The 20,126-nt window shown below is 35.7% G+C and overlaps 1 long non-coding RNA gene across 1 annotated transcript; it reads left to right on the forward strand.

Moving 5' to 3' along the window:
• The first annotated feature begins 99 nt into the window (after positions 1–99).
• LOC150064225 (uncharacterized) lies at positions 100–16,952 on the forward strand. Its single transcript, XR_016535137.1, has 3 exons — positions 100–179; positions 2,715–2,825; positions 16,880–16,952. It is a non-coding gene; the product is annotated as an uncharacterized LOC150064225 (long non-coding RNA).
• Positions 16,953–20,126: the final 3,174 nt, after the last annotated feature.

Here is a 20,126-nt window from a genome sequence, read left to right on the forward strand (position 1 = left end):
ATATATGAGTAATAATGATATTTGTCTGTTTGAACATGTTATTGCACTTAATATCCTTGATTTCCATTTATGTCTTCCAGTCCTAAAAACTTATTATGTTGGAAGTTGTGAGATAAAGAACAAAATAGTAATTTTGGTTATGTTCTCATCGCTGCTTAGAGCTGATGTCTATCCAGAAGGTAAGAGACTCTCACTCAGAATAGCCTCTCGCCCAGTGTTCGGGATTTTTACATTATATGAAGTGGTATGAAGATGTCACAAAGCATGAAGGGCTAATACTAAAGTTAATATTAGCTCTGCTGATGACAACTTTAGAAAGGCATATCTCTGAACTAATTTTTCTGTTCCAAATGGAGGTAATAATGGAGCTATTTTAATTCAATGAAGTAACATATACATGGTATTTGTTTTACTGTAATGTGGTGGTGATGATGATGACAATGGCAATGACGATAATAATGATATTACTGATGAAAATGTGGAAAAATCAGATTCTTATATAAGGCTTTATGTTTCTAGATAGAAACATAAAGATTCTTTTTAAATTTTTTCCTTCTGAGCCTAGCTTTATTTAACAACATTTCATTATATTAAAAATGTTTTATTGTATTTTACTGTTGGGATAATGTATAGAGCGGTTACAGTAACATTCATCATGTAGTGGGTATATTACTTCTAGAACATTGATGCCTTTTCCCATATTTCAGCTTGTAGATTCTTTACTGCATTCCCTGAAAGCTACTATTGAATTCCATAAAAGCAAATCTAATGGTAGTACTTCCCCAGATTATCTCTCTCTACCTTTGAATCAACACATTTCAGGGTGGAATCCAGGCCCCACCTACTCCCTGTATGGTTTTGCACACATATGAGTCTTGGCATTCATTGTCTTTCTGTCTGGGACAGCTATTCTTGTCCAACTGTGTTGTTCAAATTTATTATTCAACATCAAACTCAATCTGCTTAGGAAGGACTTTTTGATTGCAACTTCACTAATAGATCTTAATATCCAGGACTGTGCACAAGTCTATCTTGGCTCAAAGTTTAGTCTGTCAGCTTGTCAACTTCTTTAAGGAAACTGTGAACCATTTGAGAACAGGGGCATTATCTTTTTCTATTAACCCAGCAAGTAGTACATTTTCTGCCACACAGAACATGTTAATATTTGAATGAATGCACTCCTGAACTGCCAGGGGGCAATGACTCCTTTTCTTTGACTGTTTGTGTCTGTATTCTGGATACTGATATAGTTCAAGGGTACTGACACAAACACCTGGACCCATAAAATGTGTGTCCAGTTGTACATACATGTGTATAGATGTGGCTTTTACTACTTCACACTAAAAAAATTATTCCTTAGTCCTTTACATGGTTGAGTTTGAAGATGGGTTTTTGCTCCACTTCTGTTAGTATTAAAAAATTCATAAACAATGTACTGCTAGTACAGAATGAGTTATTTTTCTTGGAAAAAATTATCTGAATAGGTACAAAAATTTGTAGTAGAAAACTTCTGGATATTTTGGTATCTATCTTGTAGATGAATAGCAGTAAATCCTGTGTTTGAAAGCTTTTATTGGCTACAATAATGCCTTTAGTCTGTGAGTGACTACATGGTATTAGAAAATAAGATTAATATATATCAAATATTATATTATTCTATTAGTGTATGAATAAATTCAAAGTGTTTATGGAAATAATTGAGCTATGTTATGAGACTCTTCTTAACATTTTCACATTATACTGACATTTTGAATATGAATTGGAATTTTAATATGGTTTGCATATTTTTGAATAAGCAAGTATAGATGACAGATATGAGCTCTATTCCCTTCTCTACAACAGTAAACTGAAGCTTCCAGAAGCTTCAGACTTGAATTTCTTGGGCTTGAGAAACCTATATCCATGAATAATATTAGCATGTACCTGGGTTCCTTTCCACTTTCTCCCTGGGTACCTGGATTAAAAGTCCCTGCTCTTGCTATTGCACCTCGAATAGAAACAGCAGAAGAGAGAAAAACCTCTCATTAACAGCCTATAATCCCTTGCACATGGTCTGTTATTCTGCTAGCTTCTAATCATCTGCCCATATTTTCTCTTGCTGTTATTATGGTCATGTATATGACCTTTCTAAGAGACTCACCTTTGAGGTTCTGAGTGAAGATTCAGATGTCTAGGGCTTCTTCTAGTACCAAACTTGATTAGCCAGCAGTTTAATAATATCATAGATTTTCTTAATGTGAAAAATCAGAAGCTGATTATGGATAAAATCACACAATCTCCAATTTACCTTCTACACAATGAAGTTACACTAGAGTAATTTCCTCAGCTTGCATAAGGAGATATTTTCCTTTTAAGTAAGCGTTTAATATTCCTTCTGTCTTTAATCCTTTATGATCTATTGTGACAGGTGCAAAGGACTTTAAAATTTTTTATTCTTTAAACAATACTGAAAATATGAAAAGTCTACCCTGGACCCAAACTTTGGATTCAGATTATACTTATTGGGTAGATGAATGGACATGCAGAGGTTTTCTGGTTACTTCTCTGAGATTTTAAAATGTGACATTGTGTGTGGCATATGGTAGATGCCTACTCTGGTGTAGCGAGAACTATGTTGGCAGGCAATTTCAAATATAGTAGATTCTATTTCACTTTACAAAAGTAGTATTAACAGCATCAGAAAATAAGCAAGCAAACCTCTTTCTGACCATTAGGCTTTTCTGAGATATTTTTAAAGAAGAATAATCACAGAGCATCTGGGCCACCCATTGGAACCTCCCCTCCTATGGACTTTCAAGTTCTATCTCCAAAGTCATCCTCCAGATGTAAGCCAATGTTAATAATTAAAAAAAAAATCTAGGAAAAATACTAACTTTTGAAAGTATTTGAATGAAATTGGGAAATACAACTTAAAAGACTAATCATTGCTAAAATGGAAAACTGAGAAATTTAGTGACAATTTTATCTACGTGTGTAATTAAATTCCAATTTTACCTTTTGTTGTAATAGCAGTTGCCTTGCTGCACTTCTTCCCCAAATTGCTGAGATATACACCTTTCCATCATACAAGTTATACAAAATTTTAAATTGTATAATTTTGTACAGCATGTATGCATGGAATTAGTCTTATTATTGGTATCCGCAATAGATGAAACAGAAGGTTGCAGTTATTTAATAGTTTCGGTTTTGTTAGCTATGAAAGGATCTTAGCAGAAGTCTAAACAAATTCCTTTATTTTACAGATGGAATTGAATCATATCAAGGTTAACTTAGTGGGGTTTTTGAGGGAAAAATTAACCCAATTTGTGATTCAGAGTTATGTTTTTGTTATAGGAAAAGTGATTATCAATGAGACACTCAAGGTCAGCGTTGGTATCTGACTTTATCTTCTTTTTTTCAAAACGAGTTTAATGACTTCATTAAAATCTAGGAGTATATAAAGGCAGGAATACTATCACTCAGTTAACAGATTGACTTATCATAATTTCAAACAAGGAATTCATCAAGTTAGAAATTCTTTTTGCATTATAGAACTATATTTCAAGAACATGTGGACTGTGTTACCCATCATATCCGTGATGAGAATTCTGACAACTTATTGTCTCGTATGGCTAAAGAGAGCTGCTTTATATCTCCACTAAAGCAACCAAAAGAAAGATAGAGTTAAGTAATTATTTCTTTTAGAGAGCAAGATGTTTTGATGTGCCTATTCTGAGCCAAGTTTTCCTAATCCTAAATTCATGTTTTTGGATGCCATTAAGAAGACTGTTTTTCCTTCTGGTGATCTGAGAGCTGGCCTTCAGAGCTGAGAACCTTCTCATTGTGGCTCAAGACCTAAGACCCATGATAGAACTCACCTTGACCTCTATGTAGGGAGGAAAAAAAGACAGGACATATGCCATGACAATAAATTCTTTAACTTTGATATGGTGCAATTAAAAAATAGATACAGCATAAATAGGTTAAATTTACCATAATTCCAAGAACAAGTTTGAACATATTTTCTTTCCCTTCTTATATCATAGAAATCATTTCTGAGCTAGGCACTAGCTCAAGGCTAGCAATCAACCACTTTAAGCCACAACGCCAGTTCTGATATACATCATATTCTGTAAAGCATATTTGGAAAGTCATGGCTTTTATCATTTGACAATGCATGACATCAGTGACATGTTTTTTAATCCTGTATGACACTTCCATTTAGATACCATGAAATATATTACATTAGAATATGATGGTATCATTGACTGCCATACTTATTCAGAAAATTCCTTCAAAGTTCTAATTAGATATTTAGAGCAGAGATTACATAGGTTACTTGTTTTTCCTGACTTTTAATTTTTTTTAAAATCTCCCTGTATAGCCCTTGCTTTTTTGTAACCTGGAAATTCTCCTACCTGAGCATCATTTTATGTAGAGGACACAGTTGTGCATGATTATACCTGGAAGTATTTCAGCTTCATGAAGCAAAAGTAGATTTTTACTGAGACCCATTTTCTAAATATGTTAAATACATAAAACTGATAAAAGGAAGACTAGTCATACTGATTTGAGGTAGGAGTCTAGAATCTTTTGGTCTCCTGATTTATATCTCCAGAGGTCTGTGATTTGCATGTCTAAGTAGCCAAAAGAGAAGAGACTTGCATAACTAATTCCCACTAACCATTCATTAAACTCCAAGTGCTGCAATATAGTGGGTTTTAAATTTTTAGTTTAAAAAATACTGAACCAACCAGGGTTTGGCTTATCTTCATAAAACTTTGTTTGCAATAAAAATCTTTTATCATAGTCAGAGTTTTGGAATTGTAAAATGGTTATGCTTGTTAGATTTCTTGAATTGAATTTCTGAAGATCCTAACTAAAGTGAGATTTTTCTTATAAGTCATTTCCTTAGAATTGTTTTTAAAGGAAGAATGCCTCAAGTGCATAGTCAAAAGAAAATAATGAATTTTTAATACTTGAGTTTGTTTTCTGTTGCTAGAGTAAGAAACAGCAATTTAAAATTGTAAAAGTATATTATCCTATCATTCTGCAGTCCAGAAATATCACATAGGTCTTACAAGCTAATTCTGAACTTGTTGGCAAGAGTACTTTTTTCTGTGTGATTTGCGGAAGAATTTCTTTCCAGTTTTGTTGTTGCTGTTGTTTGTTTCTAGCTTTTAGAAATTGCCTGAATTTCTTGGCTTACGTATCTCTCCATGTTCTAAGCCAACAAATATGTGACTCTATGGTCCTGTTTGTGTCACCACAGATAATAAAGGTTTATCACTTGTATTAATTCATAGAGGCCTATCAGGATGACTTAGTATAAGTCTAGTTTACTCTTCCACTAACCATATCAGCAAAATCTCATTTTTCAAGCAAGGCAATTTATTCACAGATTCCTGTTGTTAGTATGATGTCATCTTTGGAAATCCCTTATCCTGCCTGTTAGATTGTCCTAAGCCCTTCTTTAAATACTAAGTTTCTAAAATGGATAACCATTTCATAAAACTGAACATAAGTTGATATTTCCCCTGGCTTCTATATGAGTTTTGCTGTAAATTGATAGGAAAATGCTTCTGATTCTTCCTGGTGTTGGCCAGTGATTCCTGTTCTGGAACCCTGTCCTATATTGCAGTAAGTCACTGCTCCCTTTGTCTTCTCTTTTCGTAGACAGTGGCTTCAAGGTCTATCTCTGTGTCCTCCAAGGTTCCCACCAATAATCTGAGCTACTAAAAGTAGGAACTCAGTCCAATGGATCTTTTTTTTTTAATTTTTATTGTAATTAATAAAAGGGTTACATGATATTTGCCAGATAGAAGGTGCATTAATTCACATACATTGATACCCTTTCACATGTCTTGGTACCCATCACCCTTCCCCCCACCTACCACCCACCCCCCATCTTGGTTTTCCCTCCTTCCCTATCAAATTTCAAATAACCAAATACAAATAAATTCAATATATCAGATAACAAAGTGAGATACTGTAACAATATGAGATACCCAAGAGACAGCAAAGGAGATGAAAGATAACACAGTACATTAAGGACAACAATCATTCATTATATGGCTTTTGTTTCAGTATCCTGGAGGTCCTTTCAATTAGCTTCATACTATATGGCCTTATATATCAAGGTGTTGCTCTATTGCAGATCTCTGCTAGTAGAGCCCAAGGTTTCTACTGATTATGACAAATGAGGAAAACCATTGAGCCTATGTTCCTTTGAGTCTGGCTTACTTCACTTAATATGATTTTTTCTAAGTCTTTCCATTTCCTAACAAATGGGTCGATGTCGTTTTTTCTGACAGCAGCATAGAATTCCATTGTGTACAAATACCACAACTTGTTGATCCACTCATCAACTGAGGGACATCTAGGTTGGTTCCATATCTTTGCTATGGTGAATAATGCTGCAATGAACATTGTTGTGCTAGTGGATTTAGTATGCCCTAGATTTTGGATGGTTGGGTAAATGCCAAGTAGAGGAATCCTCTATTACAGGGCTATAACAAAACAGCTTGGTACTGGCACAAGAACAGGCCTGAAGACCAATGGAATAGAACTGAGGACCCAGATATTAAACCACAGACCTATGGCCACCTAATCTTTGACAAGGGAGCCAAAAAAATAGAATGGAAGAAAGACAGCCTCTTCAACAAGTTGTGCTGGCAGAATTGGTTAAGCACCTGCAGAAAACTAAAGTTGGATCCTTCTTTGTCCCCCTGCACTAGAATTAACTCCAAATGGATCAAAGACCTGGAAGTAAAAGCTGACTCACTGAAAACTTTACAAGAAGGAATAGGAGATACACTAGGCCTCCTGGGCACAGGTTGAAACTTTCTTAATAAGGACCAAGAATCACAACAAATCAGAGAAAGGCTGGATAAGTGGGACTGCATTAAACTGCAGAGCTTTTGTATGGCAAAGGACATAGCTAGTAAATTAAATAGGAAGCCTACAGGGTGGGAGAAGATCTTCACCAACCAAACAATGGACAAAGGCCTCATATCTAAAATATATCAACAATTCAAAAAATTGAATCACTCCAAAACTAAAAGTAACAACCATCCCATTAAAAATTGGGCCAAAGACTTAAAGAGAGTCTTCTCTGAAGAAGAAACAAAAATGGCCTGTAGACACATGAAGAAATGCTCAACATCTCTGGTCATAAAAGAAATGCAAATCAAAACAACTCTAAGATTCCACCTCACTCCAATTAGAATGGCCAGGATCAGAAAAAAGAATAATAACAGATGCTGGAGGGAATGTAGCCAGGAGGGATCACTACTACACTGTTGGTGGGAGTGCAAACTCGTTCAACCACTATGGAAAGCAGTATGGCAGTGCCTCAAAAGGCTAAACGTAGAACTCCCCAATGGATCTTTTTAAAAGCAGCAAACTTTCCCCTGGTGATATTCTTCTCACATATTCTGGGTGAACTTTCCACATCACAGGCGATCATCTATATTCTACTGAGCTCCAAATTATTATCTCCATTTCTGGTTCCTCCTTCAATTGATCAACAAGCTACAAGATACTCTTTAATATCCAATAAACATCTTCATTGGAATTCCCCAAGACTAATCTCAGATTCAAGATAAACACTACAAACTTTGATAAAGCTTTTATTCTCATGGTGACAATTTATTACAATAAAAAGGTACAGCAAAGAAAATGACACAGACAGCAAAGTCCAGTGCTTCTCTCCTGATGAACTTGTGTGGTAAATGATCCTAGCACAGATTGAATTTGATAGCAAATAAATATGTTGAACACTGCAAATTGGCCTGAGATTTCATGTCCAATGTTTTGGCTGTGCATCATGCCCCCACATAGCCACTATCTGCCTTTGCAATGAAATTCCTCTGCTCAGAATGCTGCCTTGTCAGAGGTCAAAGTGATATAGACTCAGAAAACCCAGTAAACAAAAGCAGGCAGCCACTAAACACATTATTAGCTCAAACTATCTGTCATTGCCTAAGATCTTATCTATTCAAAGCTAAGCTTCCTAAGAAGGCCTATAGAATATTCTAAGGAATGAACTTGCCTCCTAGAAGCTGGGCAATGGTCAGTCCATTGTTTTTTGAAAGTGAATTGGTTTGATATCTCAAAACAGAGTTAACATTTATATAGTATCTCAGATTTTACATGGCTCAATCAAAATATACCTCATTTACCTGAGTTCTGCTCTTACTAGAATCTGCCCTGTCTAGGTAACTGAACCAACTATGTAAATAACACACAAAGAAATTTTGGAAACATCTTTATTAATTTCTTCCCATTTCTTCTCTACTACTCTACATTAGTTTCATCAGCAAGTAATAACAACTCTATGTCTAACACTTTTTTTGGGTGGGGGGTGTCCATGGGGCTTGAACTCTGGTCTGGGCACTGTTCCTGAGCTCTTCAGCTCAAGGCTACCGCTGTACCCTTGAGCCACAGCCCAACTCTCATTTTGTCTCTTGCACATATTCCTGTGATCTCAGTACTGATCTTCATGCTCAAACTTGAGGAAGAAGAGAAAATAACATATGAGTGTCTGTCCACTGCACACTGACTCCGATGTCCTGCAAGGTTTGACTGACATTAAACAAAGTCTTTATGGTTCAGGAAGGTTGGGCAGGTACAGTGGATATATCAGAGGCAGGGGTAGATCAGAATGAAGCACTGCTGCTCAGCTTGTTGGGTTCGACATGCCAAAATAGCCCAGAAGGAATAGCAGTGCCTTTTGAAGTGGCCGAGATGCTTCCCCAAGATGTCATTTCTCTTAGCTTCAGATCGATACCTGGAAGATGAATCAGAACATGTGAGGAAAGTCACCAGGGGAAAGGTGGTAGTAAGGTTGCAGGAGTGAAGCACCCAAGCTCAGAGAAAAGTTGTTGCATGATGTGCAAGAAGGAAAAACAAAGGGCTAAGTCATTGGAGCCCTAATTGACAATGGCACAGCTGTGACAACAATTTGCTGGCTGTCTGACCTATGCGATGAAAGGGCCTCTGCTTTCCTTGGAAGCCTAGTGTAGCAGTGGCTCAGAGGAATGCACCACCTTTGTTTCCAGCTGGCTCAGCCTCATAAATACCTAAACTCACAGATGACATTTTTAATGCTCTGCAATTGCTAATATGCTTTTATATTTATTGCAATTCAAGATATCCATTAGTGCATCTATCATTGATGAATTTGTCACTGCTTCAGGAATAGTCCATTGTGATGCATCAATTTCACTTTACAAGCTATTAATGTTCTATAATGTAGCTGACAATAATGTGGATATATTTGATTAGGAAGGAGCCATAGTCAGTCATACTGAACAGAAAATTTCAAGAGGACCACATTCTTAATTTATTTATTGTAAAGATGAACAGACTTAGAGTTAACATAACAGGTGTATCTCTTCATTTTCTCACACAGACACTGAAAAAGAGCAAGTTGAAGCAATCTATTTTGATTCCATTTGAAACACAGCAGACTTACAATATTTTGTTGACACTTGACATGTTTATTCTTTTAGCAGACTCATAATCATATTTTAATATTTTTTGCATTCCATTAACAGCTTTATTTAAAACTCAGTGATGACACAGGAGTCCATGAGATAGGATCAATTCTGGCTATCTGAATAGAGCAAATAAAAATGTTAGGAAAAAAACTTTGTAAATAAAAGACAGGTTTTCAGTACATGACTTGGGATATTTCTGGATGCAATAACACTTTTCTGTTAAAAATAAATAAAAACCAAAAGCGCCTGTGAAACAAAAATTTGAGATTATACAGAGATTAACAATGCTTACATATATAGCTTACAAGATTTCATTTTCCCATTATATTTTGACAAATTGTTGTTTGAGTTCATTGACTCTGGACATAGTAAGTTATTCAGTCTATTTCAATAATTTCAATGTACAATTTTTGCAGTACAGGGGAAATTCAGTTATGAGCTCAGGAAAATCTGTGAACTACTGTGGAATCCACCAGTGAAAATTATTTTAGAGTAATTATGAATAGTTTACATAAACAGATAAGTACTTGAACACTTAAAACATTTTAAGTGTATATCAGGCAAAGCAATAATTTCTTTAAACTTCAGCTGTTTTTATGCTTGATGAAGAACCATTTGCAGAATAAGTACACTACAAATTGTGGTATATTTATAGCTTGTTATACATGCAGTGAGTAGATTAAGATGACTGGGATATTACAAAGCAACTACCTATATCCAGACAGATATGTTATGACCACAGCAGTATACGTACATGTAAAGCCATTATATAACATACTGGCATTATGTATAAAATGTTGAAATCTACATTTCCAAGAGAAGGCAGAGTAGAACTTACTTTTCATGTTATATGTTTTCATAGTATTTGGTATAATGTTAATTCCTTTTAATTTCGTAGCAAAATTAATAGTTTAATTTTTAAATGGATATATTTCTTGAAACACATTGTCTGGCATATAGTTAGAGCTTAATAAATGTTGGCTTTGGATAGTGCCCATAATAAATGCTTGTTTTCCCCATGAAATGTGGTAGACATCCTTGCTGCCACTCCAAGAAGTAATATGATGCTTGATTTTTAAATTGAATAAGAGAGTTGCATTAAGATATTTGAATTTGCATAGATCATTTGATAATTGTTCCTAATGTAGATACATTACAACTCAGAAAGTTTCCAAGAACAGAGAGGACTGATTAAAGGGATGCCGAAGGTATCTTCCCACACTTACTTCCCAAAGGAGAGCAGAAGTTAATCGTGCCCACTGTCAAGTACTAATAGCTTCCTGAACCCTTGCCCTGGGAGATTTCCTTTTTTAGGAAAGATTCTAGCCGATTAGTATATGGACAGAGTCAATCATACAGGCCAGTAAGAAACTCACTCTAAACAAACATGAAGAGCTGAGGAGCAAAGGGCCCAAGGAAAGGAAGTGAAGAGAACTCTTAACAGTGACAGTTTAAGGGCCGCAACACAGGAGACAGATTCAACTTAATCTATGTTAGTTCCTAAGGGCAGAACTGGGCCACTGAGTAGAAGTTAAAAGGAGACATATTTCAGTTTACAGCCACAACTGAAACCCAGCATGCCATGATTTATAACACCAAATGCCACCCTAAACAAGGATAGACTTCTTTTTTCTGTTAAATTCTCAAGATAAAAGGTACCAAAGCATCTGGATTTTCACAAGGATAATGTTCGAAACCTAAACTAAATAAATAATCCCTGCAGATCCAGCTTCACAAAGGTTAGATACATAGAATGACTGGACTTTAATGTCTGGTGAAGCTAAGCAGGCTGCTGAAGACGATTTTACCCTTTAGTCTATCTCGTGGCTAGCCCAACTTGTATTTGGTAAAAACACATCATCTTCTAGGTTCTCAGTGCTTTTAGTTACATTTCTTTCAGTGTGGCAACACAACCTTTAGAGTTCAAATCCTGGGTGCCATGCCACTGTAGTAAGGGAGTTTTTCTCTGCCTCCACCTTTCAACCTTCTTTAAATCCTCAATTCCCCGATGACAGCATATTTATACATTTACTGTTGTGTTTAACTTCTGTCTTGCATCAACATTGGTTGGTTGTTATGTGTTTGCTCTCAGTGAAATACAACTCCTTGAGGATTTCAGAGCAGTGATACTTTTTTTCTGGCTGTTCTAGGATGGAGTTAGCTTTGGTTGAATGATTACACCCCTCTATGAAGAGTAAACAGGGAACTCCAAGAGATTTAAATGTTTATTAACAAGTGATTATGACTTCTCAGTTTTTCTAGAGATTTTCTACCACTAATGTTTATAAGCAACACTGAAATACAAAGTACATAATCAAAAGAGAATTTTGGATAATGAGGTATATGTCAACCTTAAGTCACTCAATAAGGAATTTTACAATCTGTGTATATTATTTCTCAGTTTCTGAAGCAGACATTATAGATGAATTTACATTTGTCAAAAACTTATATTCTGATTTTTCCCCCGAATGTAATTGTTGCTGTTGTTTTTTTCTGCTAGTTCTGCGGCTTGAACTCAGGGCCTGGGCACTGACTTTTGGCTTTCTCAAAGCTATTGCTCGACCATTCGAGTCACAGAACCACTTAAAGCTTTTTCTATGTATGTGGTATCAAGGAATGGAACTCAGGGTTTTGTGCTGGCTATGCAAATACTCTACCACTAGGCCAAGCTACTATTGTCCCAGAACAAAGATTTGTCCTCTGTTGTGCTAGGCATTAATTTTTTGGCTTAGAGAATTCATTATTATTATTGGACTTACAAATTGAGGAATCCTTTAGAAAGCACACTGGTAGTGTTCTCAATTTCCTTTGGGTATTGAGGCAATTTTCCTAAGAGATAGTGAGTCTTTCAGACAAGACATGTGACTTTTCAGAATAAGTCTTGGAGAGTGTCAGAGATTGTTAGCATGGGGTCTTATTTTTCTCTTCAGGCTCCACAACCTGGTTCAAAGTCTCAATAAACTTTAAATAACATAATACAGGTTTCACAAATATGTGATCCAAATGAGGGAAGCAAAATTGAATTGTAGAATTTGTATAGTAAATATTGACCTCTGAATTAGAATGAAAGTTCCAACAAACCAAATCGTGTTTGCCATGGCATAACTCTATCATACAAATCTAATGTAACTAAAAATAGTGTTGTAGGACTTCAAAATATTAACATTAAAAATGTACATGTTCTTTAAGGATGAAAAACTAGTATAGGGTTTTTTTTTTTTTTGTCATGGGGCTTGAACTCTAGACCTGAGCACTTCAGCTTAAGGCTATCACCCTATCCCAGGATCTCAGCATTTTTCCTGAGATCTTCAACTCAAGACTACCATTCTGACCCTTGAGCCACAGCCCCACTTCCCATTTTTAGTGGCTAATTAGAGATAAGATTTTTAAGGTTGTTAGTGCCCAGGATAGCTTTGAACCGTGATCTTCAGATCTCAGCCTCCTGTATAGCTGTGAGCCACTGGGACAGCAAAGAAATCCAGTATACTCATTGGGAGAAAAATGTATGACTTTGCAGATCTCACTTGCTCTTACAACCTAGAAGTACTACACGAAATTTTTTATACATCATTAGCCTTGCCCATAAATAGGATGATATTAAGCCAACACCTAGTGACTGGTACCTGATGTGGTTTGAAACAAAGCATTTGATGAATGTGTGGATTAATTGGTAAACAAATGACCATCTTTCACAAATGGAGAGAGGACTAAAGAGTGAATACAGTCCTACTCTTGGATGTTCATAGTTAACCATGGAATCCAGTAACTTGCTTGGATGGGTGGGGCTGGGAGAAATGGGGAGAATGATGGAAAGACTTACATTAGTTAACTGCTCCTAAACTGATGTACTGAATGGAAATCTCTTGAAGTACAAGTACATCTGTGACTCATGTGTGGAATTCTTGCTTGTCAAGAGGCTGAGATCTTAGAATCACAGTGAAAAGTTAGCTCAGGCAGAAACATCTTGAGACTCTTAACTATCAAAATATCACAAGGGGAGTTTTAACTCAAATGGTAGAACCCTAGTCTTGGGAAAACAAACAAACAAACAAACAAAAGAAAGCTCAAGGACAGCATTCGTACCCTGAATTCAGGTCCCAGGACTGGCACACACAATTAAAATAAAACAATGACAAAAATAGCATATGCTATAGTTTTGATTTGGAATGTCCCCCAAGGCCCAGATTTTAAAGGCTTGGTTGCCACCTGGGCACTATTGTGAAGACTGCTGAGCAATCTTCTAGGCAATTGGAGGCATTCCCCTAAAGAGACCAAGAGGAACCTGATCTGTCCTCTTCTGTGCTCATATCCTAGACATGGAGTGAATGGTTTTCACCGTATCTCATGCTTTGGCCATACTGTCTTGCCTTATTACAAGCTCCAAAGTGGCTGGGCCAATTAATCATAGACTGAATAATTTAAAATTAGGACCCCGAAACTCTCTCCTTTTAAGTTATATCAGCTTCATTTTTGTAGAAGCTAATGCAGGGTAGAAATTCATGGGGGTGTGTGTGTGTGTGTGTGTGTGTGTGTAGTATGTGTGTGTGTTTCTTTTTGAGATATGTAATAGATATTTATGTAAATATAGAGTTGCTCCTATTGAGATGCCAACCCATACTCTTTATCCTCAAGTTCTTTCACATGGCAGCTTGCAAAATGTCCCATAAAATGAAGGAGGTGTATAAGAGGCAATGCTCAATTACTATTTCAACTTCTGCCTACCATCAAAGCCTATGTAATTACCGTCATTGTACTTCCTTAAAACAAAGAGATGAGACACTTTAGGCTTACATTTACTGACATGACGGTATTTCAGGCTATCTGCACGAGTACAGACCATAAGATCAATGGAGCTGCAGAGTATTCCACAGGCACGGTATGTGAGTCTAAGTACCTTCCTAGCTTAGGAGTTGCTGGTGGGGAATCCTTGTGCTCTTAGCAGTTCCAGTTATGTGTTTACTCATGGGCAGTGGGGAATTATTTCTGTTGTGTAAGTCACCCCATTTCAATTGCTTCATGCTAGCGTGCACTCCTGTGGCTACCTATAAAATCATAGTTTTGCCTTGTTGCCTCTGGTCATGTCTCCCAGCATTCTCATGGCTTGTGATCCACAGCTTTAGCTTCTCTTCCCACTGATCTTCAGCAGCTGCCCCTATTGGTCCAACTCACAGGCTCAGCTTGATAGTTTTTGGGAGCTGTGGGTTTGGCTTTGATGCCACTTGGCTTGCAGAGCAGGAACTCAGTTCTGTTGACTTCATGTAATTGGAGGTTATACACGGCTGTTAAAAACAAGGAAGAGACAAGGGAACCTGATCTGGGTATGATTCTTCAGGTATGTTTCTGTGCCTGGCTGGCTGAAGCTTAACCAAGAAACTGGAGGAGATTCCATTTACTAAGAGTATTTTGGTACCTTGTGCATCAATGTATGTTTTGAAAAAAGTCCCTTTAATTCTGAAACAAAAAGAGATAGTCTGAATTTCAACTATTCCTATGATGTATGAAGAAATAACATTATGATAGACTTTGGTTTGGGGTAAAGAAATAACATTATGATAGACTTTATAACAAAATATAATCACCAAATGATTCTTCTTTCTCTTGAGTTAAAACAACATGTACTTGCTGGGCCTGGTGGCTCATGCCTGTAATCCTACCTACTTAGGAGGCTGAGATATGAGGATCAAAGTTCAAAGCTAGCCAAGGCATAAAAGGACCTGAGACTCTTATCTCCAATTAACCTCTAGAAAATGGGAAGTGGGGTTTGGCCCAAGGGTAGAGTGGCAGCTTTGAGTTGAGGAGCACAGGGACAATGCCCTGGCCCCAGGGTAGGGTGGTAGCCTTGAGCTCAAGAGCTCAGGGCAGTGCTCAGACCCAGTTCAAACCCCATGACCCACAAAACAAACAAACAAACAAACAAAAACTTACACTGATGGGAATTAAACTTTAGAAACTTACACTCTGATGATATAAAAGATCATCTGATGTGTTGTCAAATGACATTTCATGTTCTTTATCATTCTTTCCAGCACAGTCAACTATAAGTATACTGAGCCATACTGAATCTAAGCCAGGAATATAGATGCATTAATAGCTAGAGGCTCCAGGAACATGAGCTTCACTTTTGTATTTTTCTAATTGAAAAATATCAATTTATCAAGACCTAGCACCCACATTTCATACCTATACTCTTAGCTATTCATAAAGCTGAGATGGAAGGACCTGGAGAAGAAGCCAGTATAGGCAGAAAGTCTTTGAGATTCTTTTTTGCCAGTCCTGGGCTTGGGTTCAGGGCTTGAGCACTGTTCTTGGACTTTCTCAAGGCTAGCACTCTACCATTTGAGCCTCAGCACCACTTCCGGCTTTTTGCTATGTATGTGGTACCGAGGAATCGAACCCGGGTCTTTGTGCATGCTAGGCAAGCACTCTACCACTAGGACAAACTCCTGGCCTGTCTTTGAGATTCTCATCTCCAGTCAGTCATCAAAAAGTCAGAGGTGGAGTTGTTTAAGGAGCAGAATGGCAGCCTTGAGCAAAAAGCTAAGGGACAGCATCCAAGCCCTGAGTTCAAGCTATACCCCATCTCCAAATCTCAATTGTGATTTCTATTAATTCTTGCTATTTCAGTCATCAGAAGTAGAGAGTAATTATTCAGGACAGTATTATTCTTTAATGTTAAGTTTAGGGCTATATAGTTTTCAAAAGAACTTAATGCATTTGACAAAATTTTCTTCTGCTTAGTTCAATGAACTGGGTGAAGTTGTTTAGTGTCTGGTAAGTGTATATCCTTTGGAAAATGGTTTTTATAATAGGAAGAACTGGCTCTAGCTACAAAGATTTCTGGAATTATCCCAAGTATCTTGTTCAATCCAAAGATGAACTACAAGGGAATTTCCTAGAAAAAGAATTAAGGTATCCCAGGAGAGGACATAGGTCCTAGAATGTAGTTATTCTCATTTAACCTCTCCTAACACAGTGTCTTGACATATCTCAATGTCTGTCTCTGAATACTAAGTATTAAGTTTCTGATGAAGTTATTTAAGTCAGAGAAAGTTATACACAGGGGAAATTTGGCTTCTGGAAAAGCAGAGTCTAAACTGCCAAGACCTAGAAGATGAAAATGGAAGAAAGAACAAGAATGAGGGAGAAGTAGAGCCAGGTGAGTGGAGGGAGTTTTTGTCATATCATGACTGTGATACTGCCTGGTGAGACTATGCTCATAAATCTCAAGTGTCTTCCATTTTCCCAGAAATCTAAAGCAAATGTAAGAATATACTTGCTTGTTTAAATGGGTACAAAAGGCAGATCTCCTCAATATCATAATCAATCATTATTTATACTGAAATATACATAATGTAATATACATTTAAAATATTATTTTACTTTTTGTTCCTTTTCAGGATCATTGCTTTTTTTCTCTACTTAGAATAATTTGAGGAAAAAGGTAAAGTCAACACATTTACTCCACTCAGGCAAAGTATTCAATTTGATGTTCAGGTTCTAGTCTTTGCTTCCTCAGGTTAGTATGTCTATAATGTAATAGGCCTGTTTTCTCAGGCCCATTTTTCATTAAATGTGTATTGATACAAATATAAATTGAGGGGGCCAGGAGTTTGGCCAAGTGATAGGAGTGCTTGCCTAGCATGCACAAAGAGCGGGGTTCGATTCTTAGGTACCACATACATAGAAAAAGCTGGAAGTGTTGCTGTGGCCCAAGTGGCAGAGTGCTAGCCTTGAGAAGGCCAAGTACAGTGCCTAGGCCCTGAGTTCAAGCCCCATGAATAGCAACACACACACACACACACACACACACACACACACACATATATATTGAGGTGAAACATAGTAGCAAATCATTTAAGTTAAATGAAATGATTTGAATGTACAGTGGTGCAAAGGTAATCATACAAGTGGTACAAAAATAAAACACAATTCTAGTGTGAAGTGACTGATGGCTTATTGTTTATTTCTCTTATTCATTACAAAACCTAGAATTATACCATGGTAAAAAATCAAAAAAACTATATTTAATAGTATTCGTAAAGGAGTATTATTCCCTTCTAGACATTTTACTCTCATTTCTTTTTTATTTTATTTCAAGACCACAAAGATCACACATCCATTGTGTTTTCTTGAATCTCAAAACATTCCCTTGAGTTTCTTTTTACTCACTTCTAAAATATGATACATCCTTGGTGGTTCACTTCCTACAGTATCTAGAAACAAGTACACAAAACTTGCTTTATTTTGAGATTTATTGCTAAGAAGGACTTGGAAATGAACATTAAGAACAACAAATAATATATAGTATAGAAGATACATGAACATATTTCTAGGACCTTTGATCTATGTAAAAGCATAAATGTTAGTGATCTTCCCATTTTACTGTTATTTACTTTAGTTTTAAAGTACTTGGAGATATCAAAATACTTTTAAGCTTTTATCCCTTAATTTTGAGGCAGGTATCTGCTAAAGATCTTAGTCAAAGTTTCAAAATTCTTCAAGAACAGGAAGCTTTTGCTTATTTTCTTTTCCTCTCTCAGAAACTTTTGTATGTGATATAGAACCTTCTTTAAATGGAGAATTCTCTGGGAAGAAAAAAAGACAACTATCAAGCTAAGATGGACTGGAATATCTTACAGTGAATTCAAAGTCAAGCATATTACTTGTAAATTAGCAAAACTCCTAGAAAATACTTGTAATTTTAACATCTACTTGTTCTTCACATGTAAGAAAAAGGAACAATGAAAAACACCTCAGGTTATTTCTGACACATTTAATTTGGGCTTCCATTATACATAGTTAAAAGAAGGATGTGTTTTAATGGGTTTATGCCACACTCTACCTTGCAAAATGATTATAGCTTTCCATTAAGTTAACTCATAAAATGACATTCAATATAAGTTATTTCTTTTGAGAGAGATTCCCATGGAATGCCTGTAGTTTTAAAATAGTGCTCATTGTTTATTGAATTACTTAAAGGAGAATAAAATATGATGATGCCAATGTTTTTGTAAAGAAGGAAAAATGTAAGTTTTTAATCTCTTCATGCCTCCCCATTTGAAAGTACATTCCAAATGAGAATTGGGACAAAGGAGGAAATACTTTATGAGTTTTTATGTGAAAGAGGGTTCTAACTATCACTTCTTTATAGTGTATGATTTTTCACATTTTTCCAGTCTTTTATTCCCTCCTTATGGAGCCTTCTTAACTCTCCTCATACACAGTTATGAAAATGGTTATTAACAGAGGAAAATTACATAGTATTTATAAAATCCAAGTACTTCACATGATACTGTGAAAATTAATATTTCACAATTATTCCTGTCATTCTCTGCAAATAAAAGCCAACATTTATTTACTTCAAGAGGAAAATGAAGTATTTTCTTATGCTAAAGTTACTGAAAAAAGTTAGGTTTGTGTTGCTATCTACATTTTTGATAAAATAGACTTTTCCTTGAAATATTGTGTCTCTCAATGTTATGGATGTGAGTGGTATTTAAAGACCACTTATTGAATTCTTCCATAGTCATTTCTTCCATGTCCTGTGAATCATTTGAATCACTAAAATACTCTTAAACAGAAAAGTTCTAGAGAAGTAGGCAATGTATTATTTTTACAGTTGACACACCATACCTTGCTTAATGTCTTTTATGTAGTTTTGTTAAAAAGAAATTGTAAACCATTGAGAATAGAATGAAATTTGCAACAACCACAAATATTTCACAAGCACTCTGATATTCAAAAACACTCTGAGTGAATCATTTATAATTTCTGAACAATAAAAAATTGAAGTCAACCATAATTGATCCAAGTGTCCTGTTTGTTATGAATGCAATGATATCCACTTATCAAACAATAAAATGTTGCAGAAAAAGACCATGGAGCATGACAAACTCCACTTACGACTTCAGTTTCCTTTGTCCATTAATTCTAGATTTCTTTCTCTTCTGTTGGTCTTATTAATGAACTTTAGCGATTAGATAAACATTTTCAGACCATCTTGTAGCAAGAAAATAAATCCTCAATAAAGATAAAGATGAATATGCCTATGTTTTGTGGAGGATGTTATAATAAATGACTAATCTACATTTTAGTGTTTTCAGATATTACTAGAAAAGTCCAGCTTAACAAGTAGTTTTTCTACATAATAATTATTTAACTTTCTTAAGTACTTCTACTGAAAATTAATTCAACAAATAAGTATAAGTTTCTGAGAAGGTCCTCTGGAGAATTGCTTTTAGTCTATGTGTGAGTGAGTGAGTGTGTCTGTGTGATTATTCATTTATTATTATTTTTATTACTTTGTGTAAGATTCAAAGTCTCAATAAAGATCCAGTTAGTCAAGTATCAAGGAAGAATGTTAAAGTGACGTTAAGGGGAATGTTTTTGAGAAGAAATCTGCCATGAAAATCCCCCCATTTTAAAACTTCTTTGTTATTTGTACCTGTTCAATTTAAATATAAATGAATAGCTAAACAGTAAAGCTTTCATGTTTCCAGATAGTTATCATTACTCTTTTTTTTGTTTTTGTAATTTTATTTGAAAATATTAAAAAAACAGAAGGATTACAGTAACACAAGTACAATAAATGGCACATTTCATTTTCAATAATGTCATCCCTTCTGTTCAATGTTTTTTTTATAT

This window comes from Megascapheus bottae, chromosome 4 (genome assembly GCF_031878675.1).
Source record: "Megascapheus bottae isolate mThoBot1 chromosome 4, mThoBot2.hap1, whole genome shotgun sequence".
NCBI lineage: Eukaryota > Metazoa > Chordata > Mammalia > Rodentia > Geomyidae > Megascapheus > Megascapheus bottae.